General features: G+C 38.6%; 1 protein-coding gene across 2 annotated transcripts in view; it reads left to right on the top strand.

Annotated features, from left to right (window-relative positions):
* The window catches only part of LOC115771642 (cGMP-specific 3',5'-cyclic phosphodiesterase), a 59,560-nt gene that overhangs the window by 11,020 nt on the left and 29,035 nt on the right, over positions 1–19,505 (top strand). The gene's annotated exons all lie outside the window — the stretch shown is intronic.

The following is a 19,505-nucleotide window of genomic DNA, read 5'->3' as shown; positions in this document are numbered from 1 at the left end:
CTCATACAAATGCAAGGAAGATTGCTCCATTAGGAAGTTAGCGACTAGCATTTACCCTGTAGTCAGAATATACCAAAGCACAGGGCTATGGCCATAGAAGTATGTAATATGGGCAATCTAAGTTGTATAGGCCTATCGATAGGCGAGAAAGACTCACGAGCTTGAAAGTGAGATCTCGGAGAAGCAGCGAGCAAGCTAGATTAAAAAACCAATTCAGTAAGTGCTCTGTGAAATATAGAATTCAATTTCTAGATCTAAACACAGCTTACAGAAGTTAGATTTTTCCCATTTTGGCTTGCTCGGGGGCAGAACCAAAAAGCAGCTATATTCAGGATATACGCGTTGGACCAAATGGATATATTTAAATATGCTACGCATACCAAGTAACGTCTTACAATAACTGTGTGTAGCTCAAATATCTTTAATTCATAAGGGATATAGTGAATGAACAAAGATATATCTTTTCTACGTCTTCTACGTACAGTCAATTTTCAAATTTCAAGCCTCGATCTGTTTCAGAATATATACAGTCTAAGATGCCTTATACATTTGCACAAAACATTATACCCCTTCTCTGTCCGTTTTCACAGGGTATAGGGCTTAAAAAGAGTTGTGTTAAAAGATAAAAGCAAAATATTTCATACTGGCGCACAGAAAAGAAATATTTAAAGCACAGTTGGAGTCGGTACTTAATAAAAAGGAACTTGGCAGCAGCACATCAAAAGGCACTGTTTCAACTACTTGAAATCACTTAAGTTACTTGCTTTTGCAGGCTTTCGCTTTGACAACATTTGTTTCGATGATGTTTTAATTTATGTAAAATTATGTAAGCAAACGCTGTAACTGCTGCCTACAAGCGGCATCAATTAGACACATTATTCGGTTTGAGGCTGGCTGGAGGGGGGCTTGATTCAAATTAAGCTGATTTGCACGAACCGCTCCAGATGCTGTGATGTGCTAATTCACAGTCTCGCTCTATATACTAAATGTAAATATGCTGGCAACAGTTTGGCTGGCATTAGCGCTCTTTTGAATAGCCAAAACACGCGCTCGTCCCGTCCCCCCCTCTGCAGCACACAACTTGTTAAAGTCACATGCGAGCGTTAGACAAATCGACAACTAAATATGTCAATAGTTGTATTTATAGGGTATAGTATAATTAATTAATTGTTCAAATATTCGATATACGGCATACACTGCGTATGCATAACTTTATTGGTTCAGGCCGGACACACGCGTCGTATGCGTGACGTCGCTTGCTGTTTTCAGCCGTCAGCTGTCAGGTCTCACTGATTGTTTACAAATTTGTTTTGTTCTTATTTGTATGGTACAAAAGGGGTATTATAGCTCGAGCTACAGTTCGTTACAGGTTCACATAAAATATGTTGTCAATCATTTTGTGTTTTTCTTAATATTTTATCATGCTGTATAAAGGGCATGTAGGACATTTTTAAAGCTGGATATGCGACTTGTTTGTAATTTTGCCATTATTTTTATACCCCACAACCATTAATTATTATAAAAGAGGGTACAAGAGTTGTGCTCAAACTGATGTAAAAGTCAGTTGGAGTCTTCTCTGACCTTATAACATATATAATTTATCGCCAGACTCTTGGCGATTAATAGTTGGTTGATTAATATAAGTAAATTGATTGATGATAGTCGGCTTGACTTGCCAAATAAAACCGCAATGCTTATTTTAATGAGTTAACTTTCTTAATTATACTCGGCCTGTATCAGACTGTGTCAGCTCGAGATATGTTAAAGACTAAATGGACAAATATATGGCTATTACTAGCTATCCCTTATCTATGCCGGAACGCCAGATGTCATCCAGCACACTGCTGAGCTTCCGCCTCGTGTCAAGTCTCATATTACGCTTCCGCGAGGACGGTCAACACTATTACATTGTATCAAAGTGACCAGTGCCCAATTTAGTCGCTTTTTGCTTACTTACGTTAACTTATATCCTTGAAGACTTGAAATATGGAACGTAGCTCTTTAATTTACCATATAATCTGCTGATTATAGAATCGGGAGATTTGTCATACAGACAAACGGCCCACTGTTGGTTCTTATGCCTTACCAACATCAACCTCGAGCCAGTGAAGATCAAGTTAATGTTAAATTATCGATGGCTTACCCCGTTTAGATTAGGCTTTCTTTACGGATCTTATAAGAGCCAACAAGTTGGGTATGTGAGTAAAGTACACACAGAACTAGAAAAATAAGCTATTAAGATACACTCATTAATCCCCAAACTTATAAAAAAAACACCTCAGTTTTCAATGAACATCCGCTCGGCTTATTACTAACACATATATTAATGGCATGGGCCCTGAAAGTTTCATAAGAATTAGAATTAAAACACGGCAACAATTCCAGAACGTTTTGCTCATTCGGTAGGGGCTAAGGTAAAAAGAAACACAGCCGCAGTTCATAAATTGTGCTTAGAAAGTTTAAATGCCTCTGTTCTGAGTGCAGGGTATCTGCCACTCGAGCATTGCCCACTGGGCACTCATTTTACGTATTTGATTTGCATTTGAATATCACTGAAACTACTTCAATTTCGTGCACTTGTTTTGTTTTACTTTCATATGCAAAATTGTAAATTAAAATGTCGCATTTCTTTTGTTTTCAGCACTCGAAACACTTTTTAAATTCTGTACGAGTTTGGCATTCGAAACTTGGTCTGATTTTCAGTAGATCCTTTGCAGAAATAAACGACTGTCCATGTGAGTGGCATGTGCAAGTGCATAAAGTATGTAAAAGTTGAGTTTTGCTACCGACTCGTTAGCCAGGTTTCTTTTCTACAAATACATATATATATATATATATGTATATATATATTATATTTATGGCTTGGTAACAACAAACTTTCGTACAGCTGAGCTGAGGCGAATCCTTTACTTTTGGAATGCTTTATTTCTGTGACATTTTGGCAATTTATTTTGCTCGTTTACTTTGCCAGGCACAAATTGCTTTGATGTTTGGCAATGTCTCAAACAAATTTGGACAGGCTGTTGTTTTTTTTGCTTGTCGCGAATGTTTTTGGTGTGCATGTGTGTTTGTGTGTATTTGCTTGGCTGCAGTTATCCGACATGACTGTGGCTGTTAACTTTACGGGTGTGTGTGTGTACGCTGCACTGGGTGTTTGGGTGGGCTATTAACACATCAGTGTTCAAATTTAACGAGCAGCTTTGCCGAATGCAAACGGCGCAATAAAAGCCAAGGGTAGGCGGCCGGAACTTGTAAAATATCCGGCATGTGCAGGCAAACGGAAAGACGAAGTCGAGTATGTGGCCTGGCTTGCCGCTGGGTTGCAGGCTTGCCGCTGCTGTTGGTGCTGCTGCTTGTTCTTGCCTTATAAAGTCTGATGGCCTTATAAAGTTATATGCCTGCCTGTTTGAGTCAGTGTTTTTGTTTTTTTTTTTTATTTGCCATCGAAGAAATATAATGAAAATGTTGCAGATACTCGCCTCGTCGCCTTCGCTTCCGTATGCCATTTCGTTTTCGGCTTAATTTACCCCTTAAGTGCAGCATTTTGGGATTTTATTTCGCTGCTGTCTGTTCAGTCATGCATTATATAGATGTTTACGTACATACTTACATATATGCATTTATCGCAAGTACATCGTCTTTTTCTTCTTTTTTCAAGTTACATTATCACGTAGCGCATCTCCAGTGGCACATTAAGTGTGCGAACCGAATGTTGGTTCATGGCTTTCAACAGCTGTTCAGCTACAACTGTTCAACTTCAGCAGTTTGTTGCATGCGCTACATGTTTGTCGTATGCAAAACGATTCGCATGCCAAATTTCCATAGCTATATGTATTGCATATATACATATTTTTGTGTTCATGGACAGTGCTGACTTTTATTGACTCCCAGCTGGAATGTTGCACAAATAAAACGTCAATGTTGACATTGCATGCAACATAGTTGCAAATACCTGAAACACTGCCCACCGGCTTCCGGCATTCAGAAATTGAGTTCGATTGAACGTGAATATAGTTTTTGTTGACTTTAACGTTTTAAGTGACAACAGTTTAAAATGCTCAATTGCATTTTTTACATTTAAATATTTATTTAAATTTGAATAAATATCTGACACACATTTAATAAGTCAAATATTTAAAAAATTGCATAAAGAGAAGTTCACGTAAATATTCTTTACATTTGCTCACATTTGCTTTCGTTTAATATAGACTTTTCCGAACTGTGAGCGAACCCTCCATTAAATACTCGAATGCAATATTAAATATTAAATAATCTTGGCAAGGCAAAGGAGAGCCTTGCATCAGAGTGTCATATTTCTGACTTCCATAAATGAAAATTTCAACATATGCAAAATATTTTCATTCGAATAGTAAACGAGATGAAACCAGAAACTTTGCTCTATGGGGCCTCCTTAACTTGTTATCCATCTGCCATTTCTGAGAAGGGCACGAGACGAAGAGCCAACAGGAGCAGGAGCGCTGCCGTAACTATAACAACATCCGCTGAATATCCATCTACATACACGGATAAAACATTTGCTCAGGTGAAATGTGTGCTTAATGTATTATTAAATTTGTTCGTGCCGCTTAATGGAAACGGAGTAGTTTGGTTAGTCCAATCAGTAAACAGGCAGCTCATATATTCCGTTCGCCCGGACTCAGTTTTGCCATCGTATCAGAAATTTAGAATTCCCCGAAGTGCAATACTTTGTTGTAGCCGTAGCCGTAGCCGTATCCGTATTCTCACATGTGCTACGTATATTTTCAGCTTAATATTGTTGCCAAGCATAGAAAGTATCTGAGTTACAGCACAATGTAAACGCAAAAGATACTTCTGAGCATAAATATTCAACATAACTTTCCATTCCCTCGCAGCTGTAATTTAATACAATGTTGAGCTGAACGTTTGCTGAATTTAAATTCAGCTTCTATTTTTGCTCGTATTTCATCTGAATTTAAATTCCAGCTTTAACGTACTTTTGCACATGTTTAAATATATGAGGTAAAAGGAATAACACGTTAATAAGTGGCAGTCCAAATTATACTTTACGTACTCTTCCGTTGAAATGAATGAATCTGTGTTTGGCATATGAATAAAAATAGCAAGAGAAATGTGCTAATTGACTGCAATTAACTCAAGACTCTTCTGTGACTCAATTAACTCGCATCGACTGCAAATGAATGTTAATAGCCAGCTGTTGAGGGCGTCAAAAGGCTTTGGGCTAAAAGTGAATATAATTATGGCCAAGTCGTCCGCAGGCAACGCGAGCTCTCTAAAACCAAGTATATTTTTATGCATACTCATGCATTTGTATGTGCTTAATCTGCAGGGCTTTAGTCTGTTGGCTATTTATCCAGTTTAATACAAAAAAGTTCTAAGCTTTACTAAAACTAACTTTTAAATTGCTCTAAACGATATTTTCTCTTCCTTTGTTTTGTAGATAATGTCTTATGTTTAGGTAAGTCATAACGTGTTTTATTTATATTCGTCGGGAAGTAACATCAACTCCGACATTAATCGATATAAAATTCTACTCCTCATTTGTGGCCCTGACTTAAGTTGGTCTTGTGCCGTTGTGCCCAGGTACGCCTTCACTTTAATTAGGTAAAATTAATGCCATTATAATTAAGCGACTGTCACGTTCGCCATAGTGTAATTCTAATTAATGGTAACAAGCTGCCAAGCTAGTGAGGCGTTTTCAACTGCCAACTAACTTGGCCAAGACCTGGGAAATTATCAACACGAGCGCGTCGGCGCTTTCTAGTCTCTGGGGGAAAGACAACATTTTTGGTCAAGTTACACGCATTTTGCTGTTACCATTGACCCACATAGATGTGTGTCCTTTGATAAGCGCCTCAACAACAAGCCACTCGGCATATAGTAAAAAGTGAAGAAGGGTCAACTAAAAAGCCAATAAATGCAAGGGCGACGAGTCGTAGCGCTGTGCACCGATGGAGCACTCGAGCAATGATGCAAATCCACTTGACTTGATTGAAACCGTAAATGAAAAATCAACAACAACATTTTCACTGTGGTTGCACATTGTTTGACTCTTCTCAATAGCCCGAAACTGGCTACAAACTAATAAAAATAAACGCTGTAAGGCAAATTTTAGGGCGCTGCCATACATCAATCATGTACGTCACATGCAACATACCATACACATACCACACACACACACACACCACAGACCCTCGCGACACACACACACTAGCATGCATAAATAGTTGGCCAAATAGCGCTCATACGCAGTGTTGCCCGCGCGCTCAATATTGTAGCCTGCTTTTAAGCGCTGGGGAGGGCTGAGCAAATGATTTTCATAAATGAAATTTATGTACGCAAAAATTGTTTCGTTGCTTTGGGGCCAAAGAGCATTAAGTTGCCTCAGTTAATACGCTGCGGGAGCAGTGCCGCGCTCACTGGCCCGCGTGCGATGATAAACGCGCATTTGTCGCATGATAAATAGCGCCAAGGCAAACAAATAAACTTGGAAATAGACAGACTAGGGGGCGGTACGATAAAATAGCAAACGAAAAACCTAGCTGAATTCCATGTCGGTTGGGTTATGTTTGGGTCAAAGTTCCATGGGGAATCGAACGACATGACGAACCGACTGCTGAGCTGCTTGGCCACAGGCCCATTTACATGGCGTGTGTGCACATTTGGGACGCAGTCAATATGGGCGGCTGTGATGCTTATTTCTGTTTTTGTTAGTTTTGTGTCAATTTCAACTGTCAATTGGTCAAATATGCAATTACACAATTGTTTATGTGCACGTAAGCCAATTTATTATACATATATTTTTATTTTATTGTTTATATTTGCGCCCGACTGATTTATATTAATTGATTGGGCTCATGAATCAGTTGAGTTGCATTGACTCGGTAAAAACTCAGCGGCTCAGCGGGACGTTTTAGTTGCTAACAAGCAGCAAAATTAACACCGAAAGACGTCTGGATAATTTGCGTCATTCCAGGCAGCGAATTCGCCAGCTAACTGCCATAATAATCTTTAGCATTTACTCAGCTATTAATCTCAATTAAAATTAATGTTTAATGTTTAATGAAATTGCCGCCATCCCAGTTTGATTTGGTTGCATTTGTTTGTTTCGTATCGTTTAATTTGGGCTTTATTGGATTTCTGCCTGGGGCTTTCGTTCGGCTTGACTAAGTTGCCAACAGTTTGTGGTCTTTAGGCTAAGCTGTTGTGCTTTTCTTTTATTGTCAGAGATCAAATACAGCTTTGTCAAGCTAAGACTTTTGCGTGCAAAGGTGACGGAAAATATAACTAATGTTAGTTCAATAAATAGAAATTTATAGTTATTTATTTATATTATTAAAAGTTATTTAAATACTGCATACATACACAAACAAATTTTATTCGTTTTATATTATTAAATAATTATATAAAGTGTGCTTTTAATACTAATTGCAAATATTATTTTGATTATATGATTCTTAGCCAACTATTAATCATGCACCAGTTATTTAAATTCCTAATAAATTCACAAAAATAAATGAAAGGAATGTTTGGCCATTTCTTAATTTTGAGTAGCTTCTAAGTACTCGTATAATATGCCTTAAATACTTAAATACTATGTCAACCATTTTGCTCAACCAATTATTATATTATATTAATTTGATTTAAGGCAAACATTTTCAAATTCATGTTCTGAAAACTTTTTCGAATCAGTTTCAATTGTTTTCTTCTTCGACTTCTTGTCTGCCTTACATTTCCTTTACTAAGAATTTCCACAAATATTTATATGTAGCCACTTAAGCTGAAATTACGAATTGCATGTTCTCTGGTATTTTCTGTTTAAAATTCATGTTACATGCTAAGACTTTAGTTTTGCCAATTAAGTTATATACGTCTCCGAGAAATATGCTTTATATTTATTCTCTATTTTAGGGCAACTGTGACTTTTGAGACAAGTTCAAGTCTAGACGTTTTTTTTTTCATTTTGGCACCCAAAAACTTGGCAATCACAGCGCAGAGTCAGTTTCCACTTGACATTTCATGCAAATTTACACACACAAAACACTTTAAGGTTCTTATATATATACATACATATACATATGTGTATATAAAGATAAAATAAATACGTGCTCGAGCTGGCAAACGTTGACCCCCATTTGAGGCAATGAGTTCAGGTTCAAGCTATCGGCTGCGTTGGCCATTAGGCTTATCCTGACTTTGGGACACCTATAAGTAAGCCATAAATCGATTTCAGCTATAATATGCCCTACTTCAGACCTTATTGGCTCTCCTGTGCTGCATGCATGCATAAATCACAGCTGCCAATGAGCATTTTGTATTTAGTTTTTGTTGTTTGTTCGCATTTAATATAATTTTCACACACGCGTGACATTAATGAGCTTCAGATGCGGCAGCTGCGACACTTGAGCCTGGTATTAAAGCCACATTTAATTAATTAATTTGCTTGTTATCTGTTTTACGTGTTTGTAACTTTCTGTGTGTGGGCGTTTTTCTTTGTTTGACAACATGGAAATGTGTTCTCTAAAAAAAAACACACATATTAAGTCTTATCACCTACATGGAGGGGCTTTTATCCTGGAACACGTTACTAGTGAGTTCTTCATGGTATTTGTGCATATTTTTTTTTGGCGGGGTTAGGGTTAGGTTGCCAAGCTGCTACACATGCCACGGTTTTTGTATGGCAAAAAACTTCTACAATCACAATAAATAGAACACAGACACACACGCACACACAGCAACTGTTGGCATAGCCGTAAAAATGGCTTTAAAATGTTTAGAGACATGTTTTTAGATGCTGAATTTGTTGCGGCTGCAGCTGGCAGCTCTTGTTATATAATTTGATAAACAAATTTGTAGAGTGTATACAGCAAAAAACAACTCCCAATGAATTTGCGGCTCTGTTGGGAGTTTAAACGACTTGATAAGCCAAATGGTATACTTCATGCGTACACTTAATATATGCATATATTTTTTTCATAGCCAATCACAATATTATAACAGTGAAAATAAGTATATATACGCATATTTAATCCTCTTCGGACTACTCGGTAATATCGTTATTAATTTGCCAATCGAAAAAGCTTTAAAATATCCTCTCTATTTAAATGACGGCAATTTAAAAAGCTCAGCGGAACATGGGGAGGTAATAAAAAAGTTCCATTAAACGTGCGTCCACACAGTTTATACCAAGCAGCTTATCTGGCAACATATAAGTATATAATTTCATATAAGTATCTTGCCATCTCGCCCTGTCAGCGTGTACCCTCCCTCTGTCATGTTTGTTTTGGTAAAGTTTACAGTGTCAACAGCTTAATACTCTTATGCTAGATGGTCTTACGCGTAATTTACATGAACTGTCAACACATTATATACAGTTGAGCGGCAATTTACAGTCATTACGGCGAATCGATAGCTACAGCACCTTAAAAATGCCGCTTAGCTCCTCTTGGTAAGCTGCAATCAACAATTCATTGCCCGCTTGACATACGGTAAGCACCAGAAGTTGGCAGGAAGTGCACTTCAATAGTTCCAGACTTGCCTTTTCATCTGTCTGCACAAATAGTGCAGCAAACTAATCGGATAAAACATACAGACAGACAGATAGAGCTCAGAGCTGTGGGGGGGGGGGGGGGGGGGGGGGGGCAAAATGTACGAAACAATGTGCCAAACATTGTATTATAAATATTTCCATTGTACGAAAACAATGTAATAACTATTCTTTTGTATATTTTGGGGGCAGCACCCAAAGCCTCAGGGCGCGATCCAAACTTGCTGTGATTCTAATTGGCTTTTCAACGTAAAATAAGTCTTAAAGAATATTTCTGAGTTTGAAAAGAGGTATAAAACGTCATGAATTTAAACAGTTGGTTAAGTTTTCAAAGTAACGTTTACTTTGTTTCTATTTTTGATGACTTTTAATCGCACTTAAAGCGTCCATGTGCTTTAATTGCACCTTTCTTAACTACATATAAATCTGATTAAAGCTCACAAAAGCTTTGAAAGCTCCATCTAACATATATATCTATGCGCTTCTTTAATGAACTTTGATACTTCTTAAACATAATTTTACAAATCTTACAGTTATCTTTAAGAATTTTTCAGTACTATTCGCAACTTTTCAATGAATGTCTCTTAAAGCTTTCAATAACTTTGAACGCCATCTATATATTAAAGCGCTTCTTTTATTTATGCTTTTCTTAAGCTATATTGAGAGCTTCTCGAAAAATTTTTATAAAGTATTCGCCATTTAGTAATATGGAACTGTTTCTTGATTTAAGCTTATGTGAGCTTTGAAAGCTCCATTAAAATATTTTAAAGTCTGTTATTTTTAAGAATTTTTCAGCACCATTTTAACATTTTCAATTGCTCTTGCTTAAAGCTTACATCGCCAAAATAATCAAAATTCTTCATTATTATATAACTGTAAGGTACTCTTTTAAAACATTTCACTATTATATGTTAATTAAAGCTAACATGAGCTTTTTCTAACACGCTTTGCATTTTATTTAACCCGACTTCCTCTGACATAAAATAAACATGAGCTTTGCAATCAACATATTTTTACCCATTTTGTATAGGAATTCTTAATGGGTTTTGTTGCCGTGTGTTAAGCTGCCATGTAATGAACTATGGAAATAGAGAAACTATTATTGTGCTTGGCTTATAATTTACCTGAATTTTAGAGTTGGAACTCATCATAAATTAAATCGGCATCATATTTTCTCTTTCGCGGCCAGCTGGGGTGTGGCTGAAACGGCGCTTTAATTAGTTTTTCACACTGCGGTCGAATGCGGTGCCAGTGGAACAACGAGGAACAGGACAAACGAATGTTTGTCATGCTTTGTGGTTGTCCTGCGGCGCAAACTTTCGTCCTCGGTCGTGTTTTTATAGCACGCATTCATCGCGGTTCAGTTGTTGCGGTTAACCAGCGCAGCGTGTCCTAATGCTAATGGCATTTCAATGTCCTGCAGTTGCCCTGAATCCCTATTGCAGAAATGATTGGTGGTTCCAGTGAATGTGAGCGGAAATATTGATGAGTACTAATGCTGATGGATGAAGGTGAAGCTGCTGTCTAACGAAAATATGTGAATCGACTGGAAAATTAATGTTTATTAACTGCAATTGAAATGTATCTAAAATCTGTATCCATATCCAGAAGAAACAGTCAGGAATTAGGCTCAAGTCAGACGTAAAATGCAATTTCGCTTGCAGCTAATCAACAGCTAACATCATAACTAACCATAAGCCTGGTCCATTGAGCTCCATTGAGCAGAATTGTTCCACTTGGATGCATGTCTAGAATCTTTGCAATGGCTTTATTGTCTTATGCAGGCACAGGTCACTGACTCATTAAGCTGGCAATAAATCTTGTGTGCCGTTTGTGTGCAATCTTTAATTTGAGCTCGATTCGCTGTCTGCAGTGAGATTTTAAAATAATTTAACTCTCTGCAGTATCATCAATTGCTTTGTGTCATTTGCTTTTGAAGGGATTTAGTTCGAGTTTGGGGGCAGCATTGTAAGGCCGAGCTTATGTCATTTGCGAGTGAAATACATGACGGCAACATTTTGTACATAAAATACAGAAGTCTCATATTTTTGCTGACTAACAGCTATGATGTATGCTCAACTGTCAGATACTCAGTATCCATTATACAAGTGAAATATATTTAAAATTGAAAAAAAAAAAAACAAATATACATTATTATTAACCTATATAAAAATCTAGACTGAGCTATTCGATGTACTGAACTCCATAAATATTTGAAGCAATAAAGTATAATGTGCATACGAACTATATTTGATAAATGCGAATCGATAAATATGCGTGTGTACATAAGAAGGAGAATATCATATTAAGTATGTGTATATGAACTGGTTTATTTATTACTCCCTCTTGTTGGCCCATGAGTGCAGGAGATATAAATGAAACAAAGCTGCAAATAAAATACTCGTATTTAAGTAAGAATACAAAGCGAACGACGCTTTATGCGAAAAATGACAAGCGACGCTGTGATTTGCTTTATGAGGTCCTTCGAACATACATATATACATGAACACAAGTGTATATATTCCATGGAACTTTTATGTGGGCTGCATAGTAATGAGTTACAGCTAGTATTACAGACCCGGAGCTTGACATGCCATGGCTTAAATAAATCCCCGCACACTGCACGCACTGATATTAACTTTTTTTTGCTTTCAGCTCTTTACCCGAAGTCGGGCAATTAATGTCCTTTATGTTTGTCATACTCGGGGGCTAAAGCTAAACAGCGAACTCTTCGCTCGAGTTGTACACAATTCCTTGACCTTTGCCCTTTGCAGTTGTTGGATCAACTCCGGTTTCAGAAGCGTTTGATATATCGTATAAGCTTTTACAACGTTCTTTAAAGTTGCGTACATTGACTTTGCTCTCGGGAATTGATTTTTTGCTTTTCATTTTTTTTTTATAAAAAGTTGTTTTTCTTACATTCACTTTATTTAGATCGCATTTGGCGTGTTTAATAATGCCTTTGCCACTAAAAGCTTTTAATAATGCCAAAGGCATCAAAATTAAATTAGCTGCTTTTTCTTTAAGCCTTAGACACGCTCAAGGCAAAAGTTTTAAGTCAAGCGCAAAACGATTTATTATTTAATATTAGTTGCTCACTTAAAGTTTTAATTAAAAAGTTAACAAATTACTCATGCCGAACAGTATATACTGAAGTATGCGACTTAATTAGGAAAGCTTTTGCTGTTGAATTTCAAATTCTGCTCGCAATCTGACACAAATATTGATCCAATTAAAGTTGAATGTGCCTTACATGCCACATAAGGCAGCCGTAGAAGCTGGTACGCACAAAATTGGCGTGGCCGTCGAAACAACAAGTGCGGCTAATCAATCAATGCAATCAAGCATAAATTGTCTTAAAACAAAGCTCCAGCTAAATATTCTGATGCCATTAACTACAACTGTCAATGGGGCGATATGAGCTGGCGGGTAGACAAAAGCCGCAGCATTGGTGTGCCCCATTGTAGCAACAATGGCAGGCGGAAACGGAAGCAGCTGCAGAGGCACGGACCGCGCTCTATTTGCTATAGTTGCCGTTGGGCGCAATACAATCAGACTCATGCCCAATTCGAATACCAATGCCAATGCCAATGCCACTCAAGCGTGTGCAAACAGACAAGCGACAATCTCGACGCCATCATCGCGGCGAGACGAGGCATCTTTATCGACAACGACTTTGACTTGAAGCGGCATGGAGCAGGTTCTATATATATAAGAAATTATGCATGAATGTTATTATTGTGGCTTGTTTCCCAGAACATTTCATATGTTTCTGATGGTAAATTGAATAACAAACGTTGTGACATCGCGCACACGCACCGAAATTGGTATTAAATTGGTCCTTAAGGAGAACAAAGCCACAGCCTACAGCCACAGTGTGGCACGAGATTTCATTCAGAAACAAGCGTACACACAAATACAATGTGCTAAAATCTCATACAGCTATGCGTATGCAAATTGGCAAATGGAGAAGAGAAAAATGAAAGAGTCAGGAATGTATACACTCCGAGAGATTGAATACCTGGCTGATTACCAATGACACGAGCTGAAAGGTTGCCGGCAGGACTCATTTTGACTTGCCACTAAGCTGAGCAAGTCATTTCACGCAACAAATATTGACGACCAAAGATTAAGCGTCACATTCAGCTCGTGTTATTGGTAACTAATAAATTTTCCATTTTCATATCAAGTTGCATGCCACAGGCAGGTCGCCACCTGCCGACTCTAATGGAAGATGCTGACACTGAAGTGGCGTCTCGTTGGACCGTTCACTAAGCCACTTGGCTGGCACCCTGTCACCCTGTCACCCTGTCACACTGTCATACCTTCGTCCTGCATTCTGGACCAGGATGTGCTGGATGTGCAGCATCCCGAGTGCGGCCTGTCGCATACACTTGGTGGCCTGAGTGGCTGAGCCCCTGCCGCATTGTTGTGTCAGCGAGCAACTATTTGCAGTCAACTTTGTTGACATTTATGTTGCTTTTGCTGCGGCGGGGTCAGCAGTCAGACGAGGTCCTGCATCCTTTTGGCCTTGCCGCGCTGTCAAGTGGAAATAACCGGGCATCTCCAATTTAATCTCAAAATGTGCTCACTTAGCAAAATACTGTAAGTTGAAAGTTGAGTAGAAAATTGGTTATTGTGCTCGGCCGTAATGGAGATTATACAAGCCGCGGGGCGTGTGCGTGTTTGCGTGTGCACGTTTGTGTTTGTGTTTGTGTTGATCCTTATAATCATCTTTGGCCGATGTTTTAATTAATGCAATGCCTGCAGTGCTTTCTAGTTCTTGGTCTTTTGCCATTTGCTGCTGCGGCCAAAGTTTTTCAATTATTTTGCTTTGACAAGTTCTCAGCAGGCGCCAACGCGGACCCCAGCGCATCGCTTTCCATTAAATAAAGTGTAAATTTACTCAAGGAATAAAAAAAATATTAATGACAGCCCAGCTGGCCTTCAGCTTGCACTCAGCTCATTATCTGCTCGGAGAGAGTCTGTCGAATTGGTTTTATTGAATTTGCGTTCTTTGCACGGCGATAAGTTAGGCTGCAACTGACATTCTATTATAAAACTATTATCGAATTAAATTGTCGTCAAGTGTTTTTTATGAGTTTCTATTGTGGTCTCAATACAATTCAGTAAAATTCGTTAACAGTTTGTCATCCAATTTGCCAATAGTCAACTAACTTTTAACACGAAAACGATTTTAAATTTCAACATTAGAATCTATTACTCTATTCTATTAACACCCAGCATAAATGAAACGTTGTTTTATTTTATTTATCGTTTGGGCTCAAACCACAAGCAATTACTGAAGTACCATGAAAAAGAGTTTTTTTTTTAAATAAATACATTTTTCATGTGTTTACACACAACAAAAAACTATTTTATTTTAAATGCATTTGCTTGGATCAATAGAAATTGTCGATAGTGTCAACATGGAAACATGCAAATAAATGCAAATGCCAAATGCAAACATTTTCAAATTTGGCAAATTGCATGACAAAATGCAGTGCGGCAAAATGTTTTGTGGCAACCGACACATTTACGCTTCAACTCTAAGCTTAAAAGCCAAAACGATTGTGCAGTTTACAATCGCACTACTGCAAACATAAAAAAAGGCTATGACCTAAATAAACAGCAATTTAAAAGAAACTTTAGTTACTTTCATTATGCCCAAGCATGTATTCAGAGTAACATCTGCATCACCATCTCATAATTATAAAAATATTCTTTTATACGTGTTTCACAAAAGCAGTAAGTCCCTTGTGTAAGCCTTTTGATATTCAATGCATGGCGCGCAAAAGTATGCTATGGTTTGGTAACATTTGCTTAAAGTCTAGCTGAATCTAGTGCTGTAAAACGCCAAAAGCGCTATCGATGTTATCGATATTGCGCCTTCATTGTTATATAATAGTTTGTTTTGGTTGATTATCGAATTATTATTTAATAATTAATAAAAATAAATAAAAAATTGATAAATGACTTCTTAACTGGTTTTGCTAAGTTGTGAACTCCTTTGTTAGTTTTCCAACACTTGTTATGAGTGCTGGTGAATTAAAACTTGCTTTTATTTTAAGCTAAATTTATTATTATTTGGTTTAAACCTTTAACGTGTTTTTTAAGCTATTTATACAAATTGTATTCCATTTAGCTTGCCGTCTCTGATTTTAAAACTAAGCCTTCCATATTCAGCGTTTGTTATTGAGGCTTGAGAACTTTTGCAATTATTATGCAACAAGTAGCGTCAAGGGAAATACCAAGCAGCTTAAAACATGTACGCTCCTGCTGTGTGTATGTGAACGTGTGTGTTGTGGGAAATCGCTGTGGTAGAATGAAAAATTAGAATAACCAGAGCAGTGCAAAACCGCAAACAAACATGGGTGTAACTAAAAGGCGACGAGCAAAAGACGAACCTGGTTTTGGGTGAGGCAGGGTGAGCGATGACTGGTGCATGCCAACACCATTGTTGCACATGCCGCACAGCGTTGACTCTCCTTGGACGCATTTTCCACTTTAAAGCCAAAAAGGCAAACACTGCCGCAAGCAGAGGTTGCTCCTGCCGCGGCAAGCGTATAACGTGCATCATACCCTGGGTGTGTGGGTGTGTGTGTATGTGTGTGTGTGACACGGCTACGTGACTGTGTTGCCAATCCGCCTCGCTAACCGCCCGTCGCCGCTTTGGGCGTGCTAAGCGCCGTTGATGGCCAAGACCAAAATGCAATGTTGCAATTTGCCAAATTGAAAACACGAAAATGAAAGCGGGCCGACGAGCCAAAGGACTTGACATGACGCGGGGCTACAAAGTAGCCGCCAAGTTAATTTACGCTAACGTGTGTGCTGCGCATTGCCCCCTGCCGCCATGCCCGCTGCCGTGACACGCACGTCATTTGCGCGTAATGGGCACTTCCGCTTGCAAAATGGCGCTTGCACTTGGCAACAAGAATGTGGCCGCTAATTCTCTAATTTCCAACGGACAGCGGCCGTTGTGAGCATGAACAACTACAAAGCTCACATAGGCTCTTCGCCCCCAACTCCCACACCACCCTCTTGTGGCTATCTATTTATGGATGCATGCTGCGGCAGGTGCCCCCAGGTTGCCCAGCATTTGCATGCCAACTATAGCCGAGACTGCCGTCGCAGCCGACATGCTTGCGTCGCATTTTAATTAAAAATAACTGCAAAAAAACTGTTTTTAATTAACGGAAATATGAGCAACACGCCGTGCGGCCTGTTGCCGTTGCATGTGTATTATTTGCCTTGTTGCAATTTACCACTGAAATGTGTGAGTAAATATTTAAGAGCTTCATTTGCGAGTGCACATATTTAACTAAGAGGGCGTGAGAGCGAGTGTGTGTGTATAAGCATGTGTGTGCACAGCACATACCTGGCCAATATCTAAAAGACCAAATACAACAGCCCCGATTTGTGTGGCTTTGTTTGCACCGTCTAACCACATTGGTATGCTTCGATGCGTGCCACATCCCGTTGCTCATTTCCGGTCAACCCAACAAACTTCATCGGCAGGCTTTTGTTGCTGTTCTTGTTATTGTTGTTGTTGTTGTTGTTGTTGTTCTGTGTGTGCTCCTCGCATAATTTACCCATATTTGTGGCACACTAATTGCGGCACATCACTTTGTCCGCCGCTGCATTGCAATTTGCCCACGTCGAGCGTCAGTTCCTAAGTTATGCAAATTAGCTGCGATGTTTTGTTGACTGACACAGACCAATGGTAGACAGGAAAGGCTTTAAGGGATAGGCCACGTCCTGTAAGAGCGACCAAGCTGCACGCTCTGCGCATTCTAAACACATTTGCATAGCCTTGATTACGCAAATTCACAAACATTTCAATGCGCGCCCGAGTATAAATAATGTCTACCATTGTGCTGTGAGATGCAATATATTCTATAATTTAAGCCTTATTGGTAAGACTTTATACTTTTTTTAATATTCAATAGTTAAGTATGAAAATTTCTAGTACTTCAGATAGATTTGAATGGAAAAAAATTGGTTGGCCTGGTCTGGTTTGACTTGTTCTCCAGGTAAATTTTGCATCAGCTTTAAAAAGCAAGCACTTGTCATTTGATTTGTATATTTTTTATTGGGTCTACAAATATTTTTCTGACGAAAATGATGCGAATTATAACACAGATCTTAACGTTAAAAATGTATATTAAATTTTGTTTAAAGTAAGTTGCGGACGGTATCCCATTTTATTTCAAAAACCTTGCCAAATATTACAAATTTTTTAGTTTAGAATCAATAGTTTTATCAAGTCAAGTCCTTATAGTTTTGCCAAGCTTCAAACATGCATTTCATTATGTCAAAGTCAAATCAAAAATTGAATGCAATGCAATTTCTTTTCGTACATATATAACATAAGAAAAACCTAAGAGACTGGGTCCATGCTCTACTGCATTTACATATTAAGGCCAACTATAAAAACAAGCGCGTACTGCAATTTACAAGAACCTCACAAATTTTAGTAGTTTATGCTACAAGTTTATTGCAATTTTCTGGTTACTCAGCTATACAATACGCCCCAGCGCTCACGGGCCATAAAACGAATTTGTTAACCAAAACCAAAAGCGCATTAAAATCTTAATCTTTAGTGTTGACATTAAATTTACAAGCACAATGGTCGAAAAGAGCGCAATGTGAACCGGTATGGCCACGCCCCAATGCCACAAGCAGTAACATAGCCGCCCATAAAACGCTGGCGAGAACAAAGCAATTTCACACGCTCATGAATGGCAAAGTGATGCACACACACACACACACACACACACACACACACACGTAGGGACAAATACACCCGAAGAGTCCCTTATAGAGCAGAGTTCAAGAATTTATTACCCAATTTGAAATTGCAAACGAGTGCGTGATAAACCTCGAGGTAGTTGTTGCTGTCGGCTTTGTCGTTGTTGTTTGCATATACCCTGTTTTAGAATCCAACAAAGAATGCCAGACATAGCCAAGACACCTTAATTGCACTTAGCATAGTGCTCAGAGCTACACACAGGGTATGCCTGAGTTTAGCAACAGTCAGCCAACTCCAACTTTTTGCTTGCCATTGTGTGCTTTAATACAAAACAACGTGGTTTATGACATGCAAATGCAAGTCAATCCATTGGTCAGGGTGGACGTCAGGTTCGTGTGCAAACAGTATGTAAAAATGGAAATAAGCGTACATAGCGCAAACACAGCCAATACATACATAAATCTACACCTACACATACACACACGTGCGCACGCACACGCACGCAGAGGAAAAGGCAATCTCTCTCGGTGAAGATACTAAAAATCAATGTGTACAGCTGGCAGCAGATGGAGATCCATAAAGATAGTACGAAGACTTCTTGCCCCCAATTTTAGTTAAACTTGAAGTCAAGGTAAAGCGGCAAATGCAGCGCACAAGAGTTGCGCACGTGGCAAGTGCCGCAAGCCTTTCTATGCAAATGCCAAAAGCCATGCTAATGCAAATGCGCATAAATGGCAACTGCCAACTGCCAACTCCGTACGTCCCACCCCTTACCCGCTGTAATTCCATGAACGTGCCCCAACGCTCCCCGTTTTCATTTAGAAATATATATATTTTTGTTGTTGTCAGCTGTGAAATGTAGCCGCGCTTTAAGTGGCTATTCGACAACTGCCGGCTGTCCCCGTGCCTCTAGTCCATTTGCATACATGTGAAGTTGCCCGACTTCCTGTTGCCCCCCTTGTGCTCCAAACAGCCCACTGGTTCGCTCCCTTTGCCTAAAATGCACCTTGTGGTCATAAATTTAGCTTTTTGCTCCATTGAAGAATTTAAATATATTTTCATTTCGTATGCGCCAGCTTTTCGAGATATTTTCGATTGAAATAAACAAATTTATTACCCACAAATAAATTCTATTTAACATATATATTTCTTGTGGATTTTCCTTGTGCATTCGAAATCCATTTGTTTGCGCAAAAACAATTGACA

The sequence above is a fragment of the Drosophila novamexicana genome, unplaced genomic scaffold, assembly GCF_003285875.2.
Source record: "Drosophila novamexicana strain 15010-1031.04,08,12 unplaced genomic scaffold, DnovRS2.1 tig00000108-arrow-pilon, whole genome shotgun sequence".
Taxonomy (NCBI): domain Eukaryota; kingdom Metazoa; phylum Arthropoda; class Insecta; order Diptera; family Drosophilidae; genus Drosophila; species Drosophila novamexicana.
This window is presented reverse-complemented; position numbering and strand designations above follow the sequence as displayed.